Source organism: Marmota marmota, unplaced genomic scaffold, assembly GCF_001458135.2.
Source record: "Marmota marmota marmota unplaced genomic scaffold, marMar, whole genome shotgun sequence".
Lineage (NCBI taxonomy): Eukaryota > Metazoa > Chordata > Mammalia > Rodentia > Sciuridae > Marmota > Marmota marmota.
Genome location: NW_026000153.1, coordinates 15,073,508 through 15,094,929, shown reverse-complemented (window position 1 = coordinate 15,094,929; position 21,422 = coordinate 15,073,508). Strand labels below are relative to the sequence as shown.

At 39.0% G+C, this 21,422-nt stretch overlaps 1 protein-coding gene across 1 annotated transcript in view; it reads right to left on the bottom strand.

The window, feature by feature from the left end:
- Pou6f2 (POU class 6 homeobox 2) overlaps positions 1-21,422 on the bottom strand; it is a 365,917-nt gene that overhangs the window by 252,628 nt on the left and 91,867 nt on the right.

Sequence of the window (21,422 nt, the reverse complement as noted above, 5' to 3'; positions counted from 1 at the left end):
GAATCCTTTCAGACTACAAAGCAGGAAACACCAAAACAGCAAATCTTTAAAGCCCTTTGAACACTAGAGCCTCTGTGTGTGCTTATGTGCTTTGTTTCAGGACAAACCATAGTGTTAAGACAATAGTAGAACAATAAATATGTGAATATACAAACAAAACTGGCAGCCATTTTTGAAGGTTTCTAGTTGGTAGCTTTTGTTTTCTTGGAGTTTTCTAATGGGATGGTGGAAATCCAATTCCAAGCAAACCTTAACAAGATCCTCTTTCCTGATGTTTGTCCTATGAATAGCAAGTGGAAGACAATTCAAACCCTGTTTACTGGCATGCTATGGACGACCAAGAAAAAAAAGATATGATTCTGTCACACTTATAAATTTTAAAGAAGGTATTATTGGCTCATTTAAAACAAATTCTTCTATATATTCTCCAAAGGGACAGACTTATAAATAATGGAAATGTGGAAAAAATACTTCAGCACATTAAGCTACAAATAAAATTGACTGCTACATATTATTCAATTGACTTCTATCTCCACAGCAATGTGTCAATCATAACAGCATTTTATAATAGGATTAAGCAATAAACGTGCAAAGCCATTATGCAGAAATCTGAAAATCTGATTAATTTGTAATATTTTTTTTTGTGCAGAAAGTCAGGAATGGACATTGCTTCGGGAATACTTACAAGCATTCTATTGAAATTTCTAAATTGATTTGGAACAAACTAATAAAAACACAGACTTGCTGACATTTTATAAAGTGAATTCTGTCAAAATATGTTTGGCATTTTAATGATCGCTGTCATTTAATAACAAGGGTAAGATGACCTATCAGAAGCTGCCAACAATTTCCCCATAATGTGAGAAGATCTTTCTTCTAAATTTTTTATATGATTTACTTATTATGCTTGAAAAGCAGAGCATTGTAAATGAGAAAGTGCCTTATGCAATGTAATCTCATAGTGTCTGTTCTTATATACCCGATTCTTATTTTGCCTTAAAATTCTCAGCAGAACTTTATGACTGCAAATAAGTTACCTTGTCCCAAAATGATGCTTTGGGTCAAACATTCAGATTAGGTTAATCCGCAAATGGCTAAAAATTTTCACTGTTTTTAAAAATTTGTTGCTTCCCCAAATTTGTCAGGTATGGATTTTTTTTAACCAGATTGCGAAATGCAAGTTTTATGATCTACAGAAAAAAAAAAAAATGTAAAGCCCTTTATGTGTGTGTGTGTGTGTGTATCTTAAATTTTAAGAAAATTTCAGTCCATGCAAGCCCCTCTGTGTCATTTTTCTTTAAAGTGTGCCAGGCTCAGTTTGGACTCTTCCTAATGCATGCCATTACAATGTTTAGGATGGTCCTATAAAGGCAATGTGTGTACAAAAAGTGTGTTTTTTCCCTGCAACTTTACACAGATTGCATTTGCTTACATTTATTCTTTGTTGCTTTGAGGCCCTCTTTGGTGCTCAGCAGCTTGTTCCAGGGCTGGCTATTCTTAAAAACCATGTTCAATGCAGTCTGGGGGCAATTCCACACAATTTCATGTGTAAAATGAAGTCTTTCACAGGCTCTAGAGGAGATTATGTATGCTCTCTTGCCTGGATCAAAAAGTAATGTTTCTTCTTAATGCACATCTCCATTTCCCCCAAACATGTGTATCATGCTTAACCTTGTAGGACCATAATACTAATCTGTCTAGTTGGTAGGCACTCCTGAATAGGGACCTTCTCAGAGCTGCCGGGGAATCCAGCAGTCAGAATGAATAAATGACATTGGTTAAAGGTTTCAGAGTTTTGAAGCCACCCTTAGCTGTGCATTAGCAGAGAGTTTGAGGTTAGATATTTCCAGGAGCATGGATATAAAAATACAAACTTGAATGGGTTGGGTAGGTTCCTTCTGACCTAGAGTCTGGAAAATGTTTTACATCTCTGGGGACCAAGGAACCCCAAGAAAGCTCCCTGAGGCCAGTTCTGAAGGGAATTCCTGTGCTTTTTACACAGCAACTCCAAGCTCAGTAGGGTTATGGAACTAGGCTGCAGGTTCCCTACTTCTTGTAGGGATATCATTCATATGTGATGAGTATTCACTCAATAACAATAGAGGTTGGCAGAGATATAATTCCTTTAAGATTGATGTTGGCATCAAGGAGGCTACTTGCAATTGTTTAACATTAAGCCTTGGAAGTATCTTCAAATTACTAGCTTATTGGCAAATTGTACCTCAATTAATTGGCATATTGCTATAGCCCATGTGCTGATGACTTGGTCTCAGCCTGGGGCACTACTGGGAGGTGGTGAAACCTTTGGGAGATGGGGCCTTATGGAAGGAAGTTGAGTCATTAGAACTGTGCCCTTGAAGGGAACATCAGGGCCCTGGCCCCTCTTCTCATTCTCTTTGCTTTCCATCCACTGTGAGGTCAGCAGCTTTCCTCTACCACGGGCTTCCCCACCATGATGTGCTGCCTCCCCACAGGTTCAAAGCTATGGACCATGGACTAGAACCTCTGAAATGCTGAACCAAAATGAAATGGTGAAACTATCCTCATGACACAAAGCCGATGAACACAGAAAGGAAAAGCAGTTTGGTGGAAGGGTTATAGGCAGGGATGTTTCTAAATGTTAAACTCTGCCTAGGTTTATATTTAGCTCTGCCACTTAACTAAGAGCACCAACTTGGGCTTGTATCCTAATTTCTTTATACATCAGCTTCCTCTTGTAGAAGTCGGGGATAATGACGGCACTTCCATCATAGGGTGGCTGTTGTGAGGCTTAAATAAGCTAATATATAAATGTAAATAAGTACGTTTCTTGAAATGGTGCGTGCTTGTTATACAAATGCAATTTTTGTTGGGTCCTATACTCTAATAAAATTTGCATTTAAACTAATAATATTTAATACTATTTAATCTGTCCATAATATTCACCTCCCCTGAGGCAACTCAGTACATATTCCCATTCCTATGTGCACAGCCCACTCCTTCCTACACATCCGCAAAGGTTTGCATTACCTCTAACTATTACAGTGCACCATTAAATGAATGCTTGGAACTGAAATAAACAGTTGAGTCTTTAAGAGGCTATAAAATGAGATGTTTATAACAGTCATCCCTCAGTATCCAAAAGATGGGTTCCAGGACTCCACATAGATACCACAGCTCAGGGATGCCGAAGTCCCTTACATAAAATAGTGTAGCATTTGCATAAAATGTACCCATATCCTCTCAAATACTTTAAATCATCTCTGGATTACTCATAATACCTAATACAATGTAAAAGCTATGTAAGTAGTCATTATATTATATTGTGTAGGCAGAAATGGCAAGAAAAGAAGATATATATATATATATATATATATATATATATATATATATATTTGCATTTGTACTGAATATATATATTCAGTACAAATGCAAATTTTTTCCCCAATTATTTTCAATCCATCGTTGGTTGAATCTGGGGTTATAGATCCTAGAAATACAGAGAGCTAACTGTATAATATTCCCTTTAGTTTATGGTTGCATAATCAGGAACTATGGCACCAAGACACCAGCAAAGAGCTTCCAAATTCTCACACAGACCATAGCTAAGACTAGTGGCCCACACTTGAGACTGTGAATCATTTGTGGAGCTTCTCAAACACACAGAGGGTCACATTCCACAGGAGGCTATTGACAGAGATTCTAAGAGGTGGTTTCTGTAGACATTTTGACTTAGCTGCCCACAGGAGAGTCTAAATCTCCTCTGCACTAAGGACACCATGTGCAATTAGTTTTATGAATAGTGGATGCATCTTCATCTGGCAATCCCCATGGCTTTCCAAGTTTTTTCTCTTGGAACTTTGTCTCATAGTAATCCTGATTGACTTCTAGCTCAGAAAGGGGAAGAACCCTCTCAGAGACATCTATTTTGTAATTATAATTAATTCACAGGTAACTCAAGGATTGTCAAAACTGATTTTAAAGAACCATACTACAGAATTTTAAATAGCTATGTAATATGTGTTAATTCTTTGCAAATACAGAGAAACCAGATTTAAATCTGTTACAGAAAGGACAGTGAAGACATTGAAAGACTGACTAGGAGTTTGGGGAATGTACTTGGCAAAGACTGGTTTTTAATTGTTAAAATGCCTGCTGTCAGAAACCATTCATTCCTACAACACCATCTTTCCAGGTGTGATCTCACATCTGAAACCTGAAGTTTCCTGTAGATTCCTCTGCCCTGGAGGAACATGGTGACTCACAGAGTTGAGAGGGATGACAGCCCAATACTCCTCCTTTTAGTGCCTCCCTGAGGATGGAGCCTCCCAAGCTCCATCTCCCCACCCTGCTCAAGTTCGGAGTTCCTGAGTGGCTGTCACTGATGAGTGCTACCATGTTCCTAGCAAGTTCATATTTGTTTTGCAAATTGTTTTTTTTTTAAATTTTGTTGTAACAGGTTTTTCATTAACGGAGGCAAACAAGGCTCAGCACCTCTCAGCTACTCCAAAAGTAAACAGGTGTATAATCCAGAGTAGAGTTTTGAATTTACTTCTTTCAAAAAAGTCATTTGAAGAAACACATATAATATTTCTCACCCTAAGTGGATATATACCTTCTGAAGCCTTATCCCACTATCTTTGTGAAGAGGACATGGTGGCTGCAGTAGATTGAAAAGGAAACAAAAATGCAAATAGGACTTGCTCATCCCTGATGTCCCCACCATGTGTTGACCATCCCTTTAGCATCCAGCACGTAAGATTCCCTTGTTAACAACCAATGCATTTTTAATGAATCAGGTTCTTCAGACGTCTGAGTGTGGGCTTCTGTCCTCTATGCATTAGCACAAACATAATCACATGAAGGTCACAGGGATCTCTCAGCTCTTTCTGTTATTTCGTACCTTCCTGCCCACTATTTGCAGTTTTCACCAGTAACTGAGGTGATGCAAAGGTCACTTATTATAAGATGGACAGTTGAATGCATTATTATTTCATGTTGGACAGGTGACCCCAGCTAAGCAGGGCAGAAGGCCCCTCTAAATTAAACTTCCCTTTCTTTCAATTTCTTCAAGATTACTAAATGCCAAGGAGGGAGTGGAGGTCTCTATAAACATTTTTTCAGAGCCATTGTTTGCCATTTTTTATTGCTAGTCAAGATTTCTTTATGATATGGACACACATGTATTTATGTACAGAAAAACACTATACTGACTCTTGGTGGAATTTGAGACTCTAAAGTAATAAAGGTGATTCTATAAGCCAAACTTGAAAATCAAACATTCATTAATTCACATAAAGATTTGTGTGTTTTTGCAAATTGTGTTGTCAGGTACTTGTAACTTTGCTCATTGAGTCCTGGAGAACAGAGAATGTCTGATGATATTGATGCAAAAACCAAATTGCTTTATTCTAGCTAATGACTTAACTGGCCTCTGGTGGAGAGAGGCCACACCTTGCTCTTTGGGCAAGGGGTCTAGAACCTGTGGTTCTAAATGCTGATTTTTATTTTAATGCTGCAAAGAACCACGAAAAATCAATGGGACCTTTAGATAAAGCACACACAAACAAAACTCCTTATGAATTGTTCATTTGTATTTGATTATCCAAATATATTTTTGTAATATTACCCAAATTAGTCAATAATCAGTTCTACATGTGGATTTAGTATCTGTGTACTACAGAGAATTTAGAGATATTTTTCTTTTCTCAAAATTTACCAAATCTCCCTCCAGTCTTCCTCCAACAACTTTTTATCATTTGTTTTCACATCCATCTAATAAAAGCAGCATTGAACTCCTGTGGTATCCAGGCCAATAAAGGTTTCAATTTCTGTAAATACTTCTTCTTGGAGAGAGATGAAAAAGAAGAGAGTCATCAAACATACTTTAGCAAAATTCCATGACATACTGTTGGCAGATAGAAAGCTCTGGGGTAGGGATTATCCCTTAAGTACTGCTATCTCCAAGAGTGTAAGTTCTTTTTGGATAAAGACTCCTTCTAACCCATCTTTCTATCTCCTGCAGGCCAGCTCTGGTCCTTGGCATGTAGGCACATATGTGCATATGTATGTGTGTGTTTGTTGGTGTTTATGTACATTGTAGTGAGTTAGGATTCTTTTTTTTCTTTGTAAAATTGGTCTTTTTAAAATTCTAATTTGTTATATGTGACAGCAGAATGCATTACAATTCATATTACATACGTAGAACACAATTTTTCATCTCTCTGCTTGTATACAAAGTATATTTACATCATTCATGTCTTTTTCAACCTGTACTTAGGATACTTCCTTAACAAGACTCCTATAGCGCAAGAATTAAAATCAAGAATTAAAAAAAAATAGGATGGCTTCAAACTAAAAAGCTTCTCATCAAAAGAAACAATCAGTGAGGTGAATAGAGAGCCTAAAGCTTAGGACCAAATTTTTACCACTTGTACATTAGATAGAGCACTAATCTCTAGGGTATATAAAGAACTCAAAAAGTTAAACTCCAAACAAACAAACAAACAAACAAAAAAAACCCAAAAGAACCCAATCTATAAATGGGCCAAGAAACTGAACAGACACTTCTCAGAAGGTGATATATAATCAATCAACAAATATATATATATATATATAAATTAAACATCTCTAGCAATTAGAGTTAGGATTCTTTAGATTCAGATTTTAAACCAGTTGAAAATTGTTTGTCTAATTTTTTAAATGCTTTTTTAAAAAAATTTAAGTCTTGCTCATATCAACATACTTCTCCCAGGAAACTAGCACATCTTCTGACAAGGTCATTGCTTGGGGCCACCTTCAACACTACATTCAAAGTGAAGTTTTCCCTTCCAAATGATTGACAGGTGCTCTGTTTATGATGCAGGTCATATATACCCTGTGATTTTATGTCCATCTATGGAGTCTCCTTTTCATATTTCATGCTATTCATCCTTATGCCAGTGCCAGCTATGAAATCTATGGGGCTCAGCGCAAAATAAAAATGCAAGTCCCTGGACTGGAGCTAAAAAGTCAGTCTCCCCTTCTTCAGGGCTTCGCCCCAACATTGGCCATCACAGAAGGCCAAGCTCCCCACTAGGATGTGCTAGACACTTGGATCAGTGGTGGGTGGGAAGACTCTGCTGGGAAGTGTCTGACCTTTTCATCACTTGAACTCTGGTTCCTTGAGAAGGGCAGAAGGGAGAGTATGACAGCCACATTCAGGTTTCCAGGGACACCAGACGCAGGGAGTGGGCAACCCACACCATCCTGACCTGGGGAGAATAGGTAGCCCCTTCCTAGCTCTTCTCACATGCTCTGTCATTGGGGTTATTTACAAAACATAAATGCAAAAGCAAATTATTAAGAACTTCAAGGTATAATTTCAGATCATTAGACACCAACTGTGAGACTGTAGGAGTCACCTAACCATGAAGGGGGCTCTGCTCACAGCCCACTCTTAGTTTCCATTGAGTCAGTGCCTACACAATCCGGGGTTACTAGTTTTTCATCAAGACACTGCATCTCATAGAGGGTCTTCACATTTTGAAAATTGCACCTAAGTTTACAACTCCTTCAAGAAGGCTACCTTTGTATCTCCATACAAATTCTGAAGTGTATCTTTATAGATATTTAGATACTTTTCTTTCTTTCTTTCTTCTTCTTCTTCTTCTTCTTCTTCTTCTTCTTCTTCTTCTTCTTCTTCTTCTTCTTCTTCTTTTTTCTTAAGATAGGGCATTGGTAAGTTACCCAGGCTGGCTTTGAATTTGCAACCCCCTCCTACCTCAGCCTCCAGAGTCACTGGGATTACAGGCATGAACCACCACACCCAGCTCTACTGAAAAGTTAAATATGGCTTTTTTCCTCCAGTGGGAAAACAAACCTACACTCATCAACACATCTATTATGTTCCATTATCAATGACCCCATAAATATGACATTTGGTAGAAAATTAAGATAAAATTGTTTTGTTTTTTTTTATCACCTGCTATTATCTATCTGATGATAATGGAGACAGAGCAGAAATTCATTTAAGGGAAAAAGCATATGAAAGAGGTCACATGGCTTTTTCAGTTGTAGATCTACCTTTATAATAGTGCTATGCCTTTACTAATACCAATTTTCTCTCCTGACTGGCTGCAAAATCAAATTGTCCCCAAACTTTACAACATAGATACTTTAAGGCAGTCTGACTATCTTAATTTAAAAAGTCACCCAGGTTACCTACCCACAGTAAAACAGGCAAGAATTACTTAGAGCTGACTTTAAATGTGATTAGAAAATGGTCAGAACTGTAAATAATGATTTTTGAAATTTCGACACTAGCTTGGGATGCAAGGGAGAGAGAAAGTGTGTGTGTGTGTGTGTGTGTGTGTGTTTGGGGGTGTAGAGATGAGGCTGAAGGGAAGGAAGCAGTTTTTTTTTTTTTTCTCACCGAACACATGAATGATAGTACTGCAGTGTACAAGTGGGAGTTTCAGAGGACCCTGCAGTTCTTTTTGCAATATCCTACCCCCTTCCCTCTTCTAGCAACATTCTGGTGTGTCTTCTAAGATCTGCAAGGCACCCTTTTCAGTCCTATGGACCTATAAGACCGCCCCCATCAAAGATCTCATTATGAGATTTCAAACTGTTTTTAACTCACTGAGATTATCAACTGAGAAGCCTCACCTGGATACTAGAAAACCCAAGGCTGAAAATGACACAGGGTTTGGATGGAGCTAGGTACATCATAGTGATATGAGCCCAAACTCTGGGCTCAGCTGAAGTTAATGTGGAAACTACAGTGATACATCATTCCCCTTTCTTCTTCCAAGACTCTAGATGCCTGCCAGAGGTCTGAACTCTGCACAACCCTTCAGCAGCAAGTAGGCTACTAATCTGACGTGCAGAATATGATTTAACCATGAGCTACAACAGAATAAATCATTATTTCAATTGAAAATGATGGCCTCTGGGTGCAGTCGCTTCTGATAATAGGCATGGTACAAGATCTCAGAGACCTCCGACACAGTAAGAGTGTGGTTCTCCATCCACAGTGGCCGCATTTGTGACTGCCAAGGGCAGGTGATCTGATTATTACAGACCAATAACTTCCCCAGACCTTGCGATTTCACAGGGCAGTCAAATTAAAGTAGAACTTTAATAGCTTTGTAGACAGAAAGAAGGATTTTAACATTTAATTGTGCCAAATAAAATGATTGTTAAAAACTGCAATGCTTTAACATAATAATTCAACAAAGATATTTAATGTTCTTTCCCTACCCCAGAGAATGTGTTTTCCATCTAAGGGAAAATCTTTTATTAAGTGGAAGAAGTTTAACCTAATGAAAACTCCTAGAAATGTATATATTTTTTTTCCGCTTTACCTTCAACCAATGACTTCTCTTGTAGATGGGTTGGGCTGTGACAGCATTTGGGAATTTGTCATCATGGTAGGATTGGAGGAAGCACGACATGTTAAATCTTTTATTCTTCTAGGCACAGGGAATATGTGACCAAACACTCCTAAAAAATGATTCTTCTTTTGAATAAATAATTCATCTCTTCTCTCAATCCTTTTTTTAATTTTTAGAGACAAAAATATAATTTTCTTTATATACATAAATTTCTATGTATCAGGTCACACACCGGTACTTTGCATATGGTATTCTATCAACCTTTACAACAATCCTACTAGGGGTTTATAATCATTATGTCTATTTATACAAGAAAGTATCCTATAGGCTGATTCATTGTCTGTTATGCACACTAAGAAAATGCCAGAGACGCAATGGTATCCTAAGCTTTCTAATTGATGGAAGCCCACATCTTCATCCATTAGGCTGCACTGCTGCTCAAATATTTTATTTACTACGTAATTTACTATGTGCCAGACACTAGGCTCAGTTTTTCAACACATGCTCCTCAATGGGGTTACGTCCAGATAAATTCATTGTAAGTTGAAAGTATCACAAGTCTAAAATGCATTTACTGTATCTAACCTACTGAACATCACAGCTTAGCAACACAGTATACTCTTGTGTAAAGTTTTTCCTCTCCTGATCACATGGCTGACTGGGAGCTATGGCTTGCAGTCTCTCTCCAGCATTGCAAGAGAATATCAGATTGCCTATTGCTAGTCCAAGAAATGATCAAAGTTCAAAAAAAAAATCATGGTTCTACTGAAGGCATACGGCTTTCACTTCATTGTAGAGTTGAAAAATTGTAAGTCAAACCATTCTAAATTAGGAACCACCTGTACAGATTGTCTCATACTTATCACAGAAGTTAGCCCCATGTTAACCAGGTGATCATTCCCATTTTATACATTTAGACACGCTCACTTATGGTCACACAGTTAGCTAGGAACTGAACCCAGTTCCATTTGACTCCAAGACCACACCACACCATACATCCAATGCAAAAATTTCAGGGAGGCAGATCACAATAAATTACCAACATCATGATAGAAATGTGTTTCTCAGATTTTTTTTTTCTTGTGTACCTAAGGGAATCTGGCTCTAGAGAATTCTAGGTTCCCAGTCTGGGAAAGTAGGTGATGGAGAAGAGAAAGTAGCAGAGAAGGGGAGGAAGGTGAAGAATGGGCTCTACCACAGTCATGTTTTCCTGTGCTCCATTTTGTTTCTTGGACAGACTTGGCCAAACTTCTAAGAAATAAGCACCCGCAAACATTTAAAAAATAAATTTAATTTCAAGCTAAATGACAGCTACTTTCTTAGTTTAGGGGTCTCCACAGTTGAGGGCGTGAACCCTCGATGAGCAGCATTGGCACTATTAAGAAAGGCAGACTCCTGGGTCTCAGTCATCCTGGTCTCAGACCCCTGAGTCAGAATCCACATTGCAACAAAATATCTGGGTGATTCACACCACATTAAAGTGTGAGAAGCACTAGGTTGGAGTTCACAGCTTTTCCTCTTCCTTCCTTCCTTCCTTCCTTCCTTCCTTCCTTCCTTCCTTCCTTCCTTCCTTCCTTCCTTCTATCTTCCATCTCTTTCCCCTCCCCTCAGCTCTTCCTTCTTTCCTCCCTCCCTTTCTTCCTCCTTCCTTTCAGTTTTTACTTGGGCAGTATTTAAAACATAAATGCATCTGTGACTCCAAACTTTTTTCAGACATTTGCACTAGTATCTTAAGTCCCCCCTCACAAGAATCAGGGTTGGGGGGAGAGGTGTGGGGATGTAGAGAGGAAAATCTTCAACAGGAATACTCTCAATCACAGTAATAAGCCTGGGCCACTTCTCACCCCATGCAACCTGGTGGGAGGACGTCCAAGGAAGAGGTTCACAGCAGGAAGAATTGGCCCCACATTCTTAAAGGGAAGCATATTTATCCTTTTTAAAACACAACAAAACGGATGCCAAATCTAGCCCAATATCATTGCTCTGTGATTTATGGCAATTTTCCTGACCACTTTCTCCTTCCATATCCATATCTTTACTTTTCCATTTTGTGAGGATCCATGAAGATAAGAGTCTGGCCTATCCATTTCAGTTATTTGCTCTCAGAACATCACATTCTTTGCAAAAGTAGCCAGAGCGCCACTTTAAAAAAAGGAGAATAAAAATTTTAAATCCCTTAAAGTGGAAATAAAACTGCATTTCTGCACAGATACTCCAAAAGGGTAGCATTTGCAATCACTCTTGCGTGCGACTCAAGATTGGTGAAAGTAGGGTCATTTAGAACTCAGCAAAGGACAGGAAGGAAATACCCCCAGAGGAATTACATTGCATGAAATTGTAGCATCATACCTAGTTAGCAACCCCTTACAGTAATGGAGCCTGTATAACAGCATGACAACTCAAAATTGTTCAGGATGGGAAGGATGTTGCACAACACAAGAGGAACAAATAATCAAGAGCCACAAACCCTTCTTTGGAGATGGGGTAACAAAACATTGCATCCCTAATAAGATGAAGTAGGTCTCAAGTAGGAAAACTCAAATTAATGTCCCATCAATAAACTGTGGGTTAGATAATATTTTTCTCCCTGAAAGTTTTTCATAAAAATCCAAACAGCTAAACAAGTCGTCCAATTCATGTGTCTCTGACCATTTTTCTCTCACTCAGTCTATTTATTTCTTAGCATTACTGTAATTGAAAAAGCACCTATTGCTAAATGATGCTATTAACTTAAGTGCATTCATAGAGTGTTATATCACTAATAGACTTGGGTCATATTCTTTTATTCTTTTAGCAAAGCATTATTTTGTTGTCTTCTTGTTCTAAAGATTTGGTTCCACTTAAAATCATATAGAACAAAAGCTTCAAGGGCTTGTTCAGATTATCTTTAATCATGTTTTAACTCCATTACATGATAGTATCAAGTGGGTAGTGATTTTCAATAATTACATTAGCATAATTTGGAGCCTATGTCAGAGCATTTATATAAATATGCCTATGGAAACATGACTTGGACTCTGATTATAACCTACATGTTCTAAATCTTTAAAAAAAATACTACTTCTCAAATTTACATTTGTCTTTAGAACTTTAGTATTGCAATTAAAATAAGAAATACAGCAAATCCATGAATATAGTGGTCAAAAGGTGAAATAGTAGAATTGCCCAATAATTTAAAAATAATTCCATATGACATCAAATCTAAAATGCTACTGATATAAAACTCATGAATATTTTATGTTCCACTGAGGAAGAAGAAAAATTGCCAATGAAACCAGGACATGCCACTACTTATAAGACACATACCAATTCCTCCTGGCCCAATCCATGCCTATAATCTCAGCAGCACAGGAGGCTGAAGCAGGAGGACCACAAGTTCAAGGTCAGCCTCAGCAACTTCAAGAGGCCCTAAGCAACTTAGAGAGACCCTCTCTCAAAATAAAATATAAAAAGGGATAGGGATGTAGCTGAGTGATTTAGCACCCCTGGGTTAATCCCTGGTACCAAAATAAATAAATAAATCACGTGGGTATATGTGAAATCTGAATATCCTAGAAGGAATACAATACTTTAGCTCTCATTACTCAATGGCTTTCAATTTATTATGGCACAGAGAATACGCAATAGAATAAAATGGAAATTTACATACAATCTCAAAATATCCTCAGGATTTGATAGGTTAGAATTTATAACTAGAATATGTTAGTTGGATAAGGTACCTTATTTAGCAGAAATAAGTTGAATTAAGAAGGGATAAGGGAACGAAACTACCAGTTGTAGGGTATCAGCTAAAAGTCTGACAACATGATTGAAGATTTTACACCTGTGGTCTCCTTTAATCTTCATACTAACTCCATGATACTAGAATTAAAGTTCAGAAAATTTAAGAAATTTAAGGTTTGTTTGTTTATTTGTTTTTAGAAAAGTTGGGTGGAAGAGGAGGTGCTGGGAATCAACCCCGAGTCTGGTTTTTGTCACCTCAACCCCAAATGCACTGTAGGCAAACCAGTGGATTATGTGCAACCTGTGAGTTTGTGCAAGGAGGAACATCTATGGGTGTCAATGTTCTTCATTGGAGGAAGCTTTATAATCAAGTCCTTTAAAAATTCTTGTGTAGAAGGCAGGGAAAATGAAACCAGGCCAACCCATTACTGGGGAAGAACCAACATCTACTCCTCGCCAGGATGGGTGACCACCGAGTCACTGGTGGTTTGGACAATGCTCTTGACTTGGTGATTATGGAGTGTCCTGGTTTTGTCCCTATCCACGGTCAGTGTGGCCTTGACCAAGGCAGGTGTTCTATGAAATCGGTGGTATTTGGCAGGACAGCAGCAAGGCCCTGCTGTGAGCACCAGCCCAGCACCAGGCACCAAGGGCCATTTTCTTTTTCTGAGTTAAAGAGGAAAAGTTCCATTTTGAATGCCCCATGTCAGATGGGAGATGTGGATATGCTGTCTGATGCTAATTACAAAATTTGTGTACAGGAAGAAATGCTTAGTAGCAAAGCTTCTCCCGGACAGGTCGGCTAGCAGCAGAGGAGCTTATGCATTTCTGGTTGACCTGTATGACAGTTTCATCTCTTAGGTTTAGGAAACAGAGTGGCACTTTGAGTCTAGATTCAATTCTGATCAACAGAGCCATGTTTTTGTAACAGGATCCTTGGATAATATGACCAGATATTTCTAGATGGTTTAGATATCAAGAAAGAGAAGGTGGAACAGAATCAAATGTGTCTAGACTTAGGAAAATCAGATTCTGAAAGATTCAGGAAAATCATCTCCATTATCTCATATCCGGAACTCACTGAGAAAGACACACATACAGAAAGACACAACAGGTGTCTTTATAAATCACATTCTGAAAAGACAGTATAAAGTTGGGCTGCTTATGTTTTCATCTTTGCTTCACATGGGCTACCTGTGTGACTTTGGATAAATTACTTGGCAACTCTGATTTTAAGTTTTCTCAACTATAAAATGGAGGTGATAATAGCACCTGAACTAAGATTTTGAGATTTAAATAGATTACCGAATATAAAGATCCCAACATTGTGCCTAACATGTGGTAAAAGCTCAACAAATGTTGGCTGGTGTTAACAAGTATTATTAGTGTCATTGCAAATGATATGACATGCAATTGTCTGATCACAAATGATTTTGGTAAAGAAGGAAAAAGGAGGGCATTGAAATCACTGTGGCCACAGAGAATGCCTCCTCTAACATAAGGCCACTGTAGAGGAAACTGTAAAATCAAGGACTCATGTGGTCAATATCTAAGAATGAAATCACACATATTGGGAAAAATTCAGGAAGACTAGAGAATGAGGATGATTTCCAGTTCTAAGTTGCTCCATCTAAAAATTCTGAGCCCCATCCAATGTACCTAAACACGTGCATCTCCCTCAGTTAAAAATAAACAAGCCAACAAAGGAACAAACAAATGGTAATTTCCTTCTTAAAAACTCCAGTTTCCCAGCTTGACTATATCCATTCACATTATCTTCTAATCACACATGTTCAAAAAACAAATCTTTATATTACTTTTGTTTGGTTCCTCTGCCTCACTCCCCAGAGGCAGCCAGCTGACCAGATCCCACATCTCCCTTTCCAGTATGGCTGGCAACTGTCTCCCTGGGCTTCCATGGCCCTCACTGGCATTCATTCAGACCCACAGGGATGCCTCTGACTGGTGCCGTCTCTGGTCCACCCCACACCTGGATGACAGTGAAGACCAGTCCATAAATCCAAAGAGCAAGGTCCAGCAGATGCCTCCCCCACCATCTGTATTCCCCAGAAGCAGGGCTGAGACAGGAGGAGGGAATGGGAAGTTAGGGAGGCATTGCCCATTAGGATACCTGCCACTGATAGATGCTAGCCCTGGGGAAGGATCTAGAAAGAGCACTAGAGCCTTAAGATGGGAAGACCAGCTCTGGAGTCACAGTGCCTGTCTATACACCAGATGTGTTGCCTCCAGCAAGTCGCTTGATCTTTCTCAGCTCAATTTTGTCATCTGTAAAATTGAAATGAAAAGATCTCTTTCTCATAGGGTGAGGATTAAGTCCACTGATCCACATAAATAAATTGCACGTTTGCAGTTTCTGGCACATAGTAAACATGCAACAAATGCAAGGTTTCTTAAAATTTGTCTTTGGAGAGAGTTAGAGACCATCTTGGTGATCACGTTAGACCCCATCAGGGCTCCAGAACACAGTACAGGCAGCAGGCCTGGGAAACCTGGTTGCAGCTACTTGATCTGACAAGAGGCTGAGATTCTGAGCATTAGCCTCAAGCATTGTCAGTGCCTCAGGGGCAGGGCAGAGCTCACAGGTGTGTCAGGTGAGGAGCACAGAGCCAGGGATAGAACAGAACCTGACAGCACTTTCCCCAGTGGTTTGCAAAGGCTCTGTGCAGGGGGGATGATATGACTGCTCAGAGCTCAGAGCCCAGGATAGAAATGCATGCAGTCATGTGTGACAGTGGTAGAAAAAGAATGAAAGAAACTGTATTCCAGCATGGAAGGTAGAATTTTCAGGGCAATGTCTGGTAACATTGGCTTTGACCAAGTAGAGTTTGGTTGGTGTTTGGCAGGATCCTAAGTGGAGCAGAACTTGGGTCCTAAGTGGAGCAGAAGCACAGATGTATACATAGGTGGACTCTAAAAGTAAAAACAAAATTAATAAATAAGGACCAGATAGCCAAAAGCCATAAGGAGGTGGTGATAGCCCTCAGGGGACATAAGTAGGAAATGAGTGCTCAGAGCCCTGGGTTCTGTTGGTTTTCTTGAAGCCTCCAATTATCTGCACTTGCTTCCCAGCAGCTCACTGGTCCTTGACCTATAGGCGAGCTATACTTGGGGATTCTGAGTCCAAGATCCAGGCCTGAGTTCAGGTCTACCATTGACTATAAGGTCTAGAGACCTTGTCTAAAAATTGTGCACTCATGAAACATATTTGTTAAGTCCCTGGTAGATGCAGGGTATTTTGAAAGATACTAGGGACACATTAAAATAATACTATATGGTCACACTTCTTATTACTCAATGAATTCACTCATTTCCAACTAATATTTAGTGCATGAAGGTCAGATATGGTCGTGGAGCCTCTAGGGCTTACAGCCTAGCAAGGAAATTACACATTAAACCAATGATTAAAGAATTATTTCAATCATGCTAAGTGAAATAAGCCTATCTCAAAAAACCCCCACAAAGGCCAAATGTTCTCTCTGATATGTGGATGACAATACACAATAAGGTGGGTAAGGAGGGAAGAACAGAAGTTTTGGATTAGACAAAGGGGAACGGAGGGAATAGATGGGGGATGGGAATAGGAAAGATAGAATGGATGGGACATAATTTTCCTATGCTCAAATATGAATACACCACCAATGAAACTCCACATCATGTACAAATACAAGAATGGGATATATAATATGTCAAAATAGACTCTACTGTCATGTATATCTAAAAAGAACATTAAAAAAAAAGACCAAAAGAAAGAATTGTTTCAGATCACCTGGACAAGGCTATAAAATATGAGAGAACTGGGGGCAACATTAGTATGTCCCTCTCCTTTTCCTCTACTAGCCCCATCAAAATAAAACACTTGGATATATTTGATCTTACCCTTAGAAAAGTTCTTTTGAGTCATATCCTTCAAATGTAAAAAAACAAAGACTGAAATATTATCCTAATGGCCTGGACAACAAAAGTGGTTGTGTAAAGATGTCCTCTAACCCAATTGTATCCATTGACAGGTTTCCTGGTTGTCACCCAGGAAGGAGGGAGAATCATTAAGCCCCTCTGCCACTGGACACCACAGGACTGCTTACTGTACATCTCAGCTGGGCTCAGCACTCCTTCCTTTACTGCCTTTCTCCCCCTCCTACTATAATGCCATCCTAATGACCATACCGAGGTACCCCAGCAGCTATCACAACTTCCTTAGGTAACAATGGATAAACATCGGCTTGAGAAATTCCAGGTCTATATTATTTATGAAGCTGCAATTCTCCTGTAAATAACCCAGTTGTTAAAATGATATGTATCTATGTAATTGAGTCTTCTGTATACAAATAAATAAGACTTTATTGCAATGTCAGAAGTTAACAGACCAGTCAATAAAATCAATAACTCACTTTTTCTTGCTTATATATCTAACTTTTCTCCATCTTTCCTGTGTCCTCTGTTTGTTCTGGTTACATATTACCACTCAAAAGAAAATACAGCTCTTGGACTACTGTTTATTAAGTGCTTGGCGAGGGAGGAGGTGGTAAACAAAGGGGAAAGAGAAAAACACCACTACACCTTCCACCCTCGTGGTGTTTCAGATTTCACACATACTTATTAAGGAAACTGAAGAGCAGAGAGAAATGCCTTGTTTTATAAGTCAGAGTGCAGATATTTTTCAAAGGAGTTGCCCCACTGAAGGCATGAAAATCAGGTGACAGCCATCCGCTCGGTGAGACTCTCCAGGTCGATACTGCATTGTCCCCTATTTGCTGTCAAAACAGCCCTGCTGGATTAGAGCTGTACCATTTTGCTACCACTTCAGAGATTGTGTCAGCATTTCCCCTTTAAATCCTTAGTTTTGAGAGGTTGGTAATTCAGCTGGAAAAGTGTGCTCTGTATGTGCCTTGGCATGTCCTATCTCTGAAGGAGGGAAGAGGTTTAGCTGGAGTTAGGAAGTTATTATTATTTTTTTAATAAAGCAATTTGCTTAATTGATCTGGCCCTTGTTGAGCTCACTTAAAAAAAAAGCTTAAAGGGACTTTTGGGGGGATATTTTTCCACTTATTAAAAAATCCAATTAAACAAGTTGGCATTGATCCAAATTTTCCTGCACCTGAGGGGGGAATGATAGCCAAAATAGAGAAAAAGAAAAATTAACAGATTGGGTCACTTAAGTCTTCAGGATGATTCTCTTGCTGTGCAAATAATTCCATGATTTGTTGACCTACTTGCACACACCAGCTTATTTTCTCCCGTGAACAAGATAGATACATGAATTTGTTTCTCTACATTATCTATTGAAACAGAACCGGGTCTCCTTTTCCAGGGGGCATTTGCAAGACTTGATCGAGAATGCACCTGTCAGCCTGGACTTATGAACCTTAATCAGGTGGTTGGGATGCTGGATTCTTAGAAGTTTTATGTTGAAGGTATGGCAATGTTTGTCCTTTGACTTGGAGCTTGACACCATAATTCAGATTTGCACAGGATGTTCTGTGTTATAATAAGGAATTATATTCATTGTCATGGGTCATAAATAGTAATATTAAATGAAAATTCACTCTGGCAAATGGAAGCTATAGGATACATTGTAAGAACTCTTGACATCATCAGGACTAAGAAAATGTGTGAATTACTGGTCTAGAGAATAGACCAATAATTTCTATCAACCCAAATTCCAAACACCACGATTTCCCCTGTCTGTATTTTTGTTGGAATTAAAAGTTCAGGTTTCAACTTATTAAGTGTGAAGTACATATGAGACTCAAAGAGACATTGGTACTACCAAGGAAGAGAGGGTCAATGAAAACACAGAGAGTCAGGAGCTATCAATGAACAGGGGAGATATAAACCACAAAGTGGACAGACTCCCAGGAAGATTGAGTTTATAGAATAACACCTTAAGGAGGCAGTTCCGCAAAACCAGCAGTTTACAATTGCCTTAGAAAGGAGACCAGGAGCTAAACCAAGGGGGGAGCACTCAATGAGATGAAGAACAAACATGAGGTTCACTGTTATCTAGTGGCCACAGAAGAAGAGATTTTGCAGGACAACAGAGTCAGTCATCTCAATTGTGTTAGAGGGGTCAAGTCAGAAAAGAATACAAGAGACCCATTATATTTGCTAAGTTAACACATGCTAGGTACTTAATATTTTAAGTACCTTCATGAATAAACCCTCTTATGAGCAGTTTCTTTGGAATAATAGCGACTGAGACTACATTTTAGTGAGTGGTGAAATTCACAGGAAGTGAGGAAGTATACACCATATGTTTACACAGGCAGGAGGACAGTTTTTTCATAATAGTAGATAATGTTTATTGAGCACTTACTAGGCACCAGGCATTTTCTTTAAGTACTTAATGTCATTAATTCATTTTATGCTTCCAACAATTTTTAAGTAAGTGCTGTTATTCCCATTTTACTGATGTATGATTTTCAAATGTAGGTGGTAGTCTATTAGTGAGATATGAAATAGGTTTTGTGGGTAGCAACCAATACTGAAAAAAAAAAAACAGAATAAAAAGTTACAATAGAATGAAGCAAAGTACAATAGGAGATAAGAGTGCTTAGCACCTATTAAGGATAAATATTATTTCAAGGAATTTTAGTTTCAGTTATGTATTCTATTTACAGCTATACTCAATTTCAATGTGAAATGGGTTTTGTGCTATAAGTTGAGGTCAGAAAGTTTGAGATCCTCTGTTATAAAGCAGAGAGGGATAGTTTGGAGTAAAAGTTTTCTGTTATGGTTGTTTTTAAGGAGTTATGATGAGTGGAAGGAAACAGCAACAAGGGAAAAGTTTTTGTGACTTCTAGTTCGAATAAATTTGAAAGCCCCAGGCTCATGGGACCAAAGGAATCCGTTGTACCAGTGGGAAATAAGGTCCTAATGGAATAAGGTCCCCAAAGGAGGTGTGAAGGATGGACTCAGAGCTTATATGAGGAAGTGGCTTTAAACACAAGGAAGGAAACATCATCTTTTGTGCCTAGAAGAAAAGAGAATGGATGTGTATGGAGGAAGCCAATGAAGACAAAACTAATGACACCAATTTTCTAAAGGAGAGAGGACACCAGCTCATCTGCTGGGAGAGAAGTTAAATGGCTTAAATTTGAGAGGGGTATTTGGTGATGTTTTAGATGGCCCTTGAAAGGAGTGGGAACAGGAGCTCTTTGTGAACAAGTAACTAGTCGAAGAAGTTACGGACCATGGCTTTTCCATGGCTCCAGCCTGCAAAGTCACATGAGTTTGTGTAGTGAGTTTAATGGTGACTCCCTAAAAGATATGGTCATATCCTGCCCTTTACAAGTGAACACAACCTTATTTGGGTGGGCGAATAGTCATGATTCAAAGCAAAAGGATTCTGGGTGATAACAGTTAGGCATGAGGGTGCACGTCCACAGAGCGAAGGCCAAGTGCACCTGAGTGGAGGTGGCTCAAGAATGGACAGGAATGAGCCGTCTCTATTCATTCTTGTGTCAGGAAGAAAGGACTGCAAAGAAATCTGGGTCCATAGGGAAGAGCCAAGTTTGGGTGAAAGCTAGGAGGTAAATGATGCTTTTTGCAAACAAGATAGTGACTCCAACCCTGGAGAACGCACATCAGAATCACATGCACACCATCACCTAAATAAGTGAGGCCCAGCTCCATCAAGGCTGCTCTGATTGCTTGAAGTAGAACTTAGATATTAATAGTATTTCAAGTGCCACAGATGATACCAATGTGTACTCAACTGAAGTCCATGGGTGGGACAGGTTCTCATGAAAAAGAAAAAGTCTTCTGGGAGGCAAAGGGGAAAGGCTGGCAGGAGGGTCAGGGATGGGTAGTTGGTAAGGAGAAGAGGGAAATCACAGCCAGACCTGGGGCCCAAAATCAAAACACAGGATCTCCTGCTCAAATATGATGAAACATTTCAAGATAGGGACAACAAGGGGCCCTTCTGACCTGGAAGTCCCCATGCACCTGTGCTGATCAAACACTCCTGGAACTGACCTGACCCACATCACCCAGAATAGCAAAGCACAAGGCTGGACTTTTCCCATAAAATTTGGAGGTTGAATCCTTGGTGCAGACACTAGCTGATCCCAGGAGCTGGAGGCCTGATGGAGACAGTGATTCGTGGTTAGGTGTGTGGCAATGTTATCTGTACTGTGTACATAGCAAGAGGAAGCATGTTTGTTAAATGAGTGACTCGGGATGTGCTTTGTAAAATAATTCCTCTATTGTCTTTGCATCAACTCAAAAGGGTTCGATTGAGGTTTCAGGAGGCATATTCTCCCTTTTCTTTTATATTCTTTTTCTCTGATTACAGTTAAAACAAAATCTAATATCTCATTAATT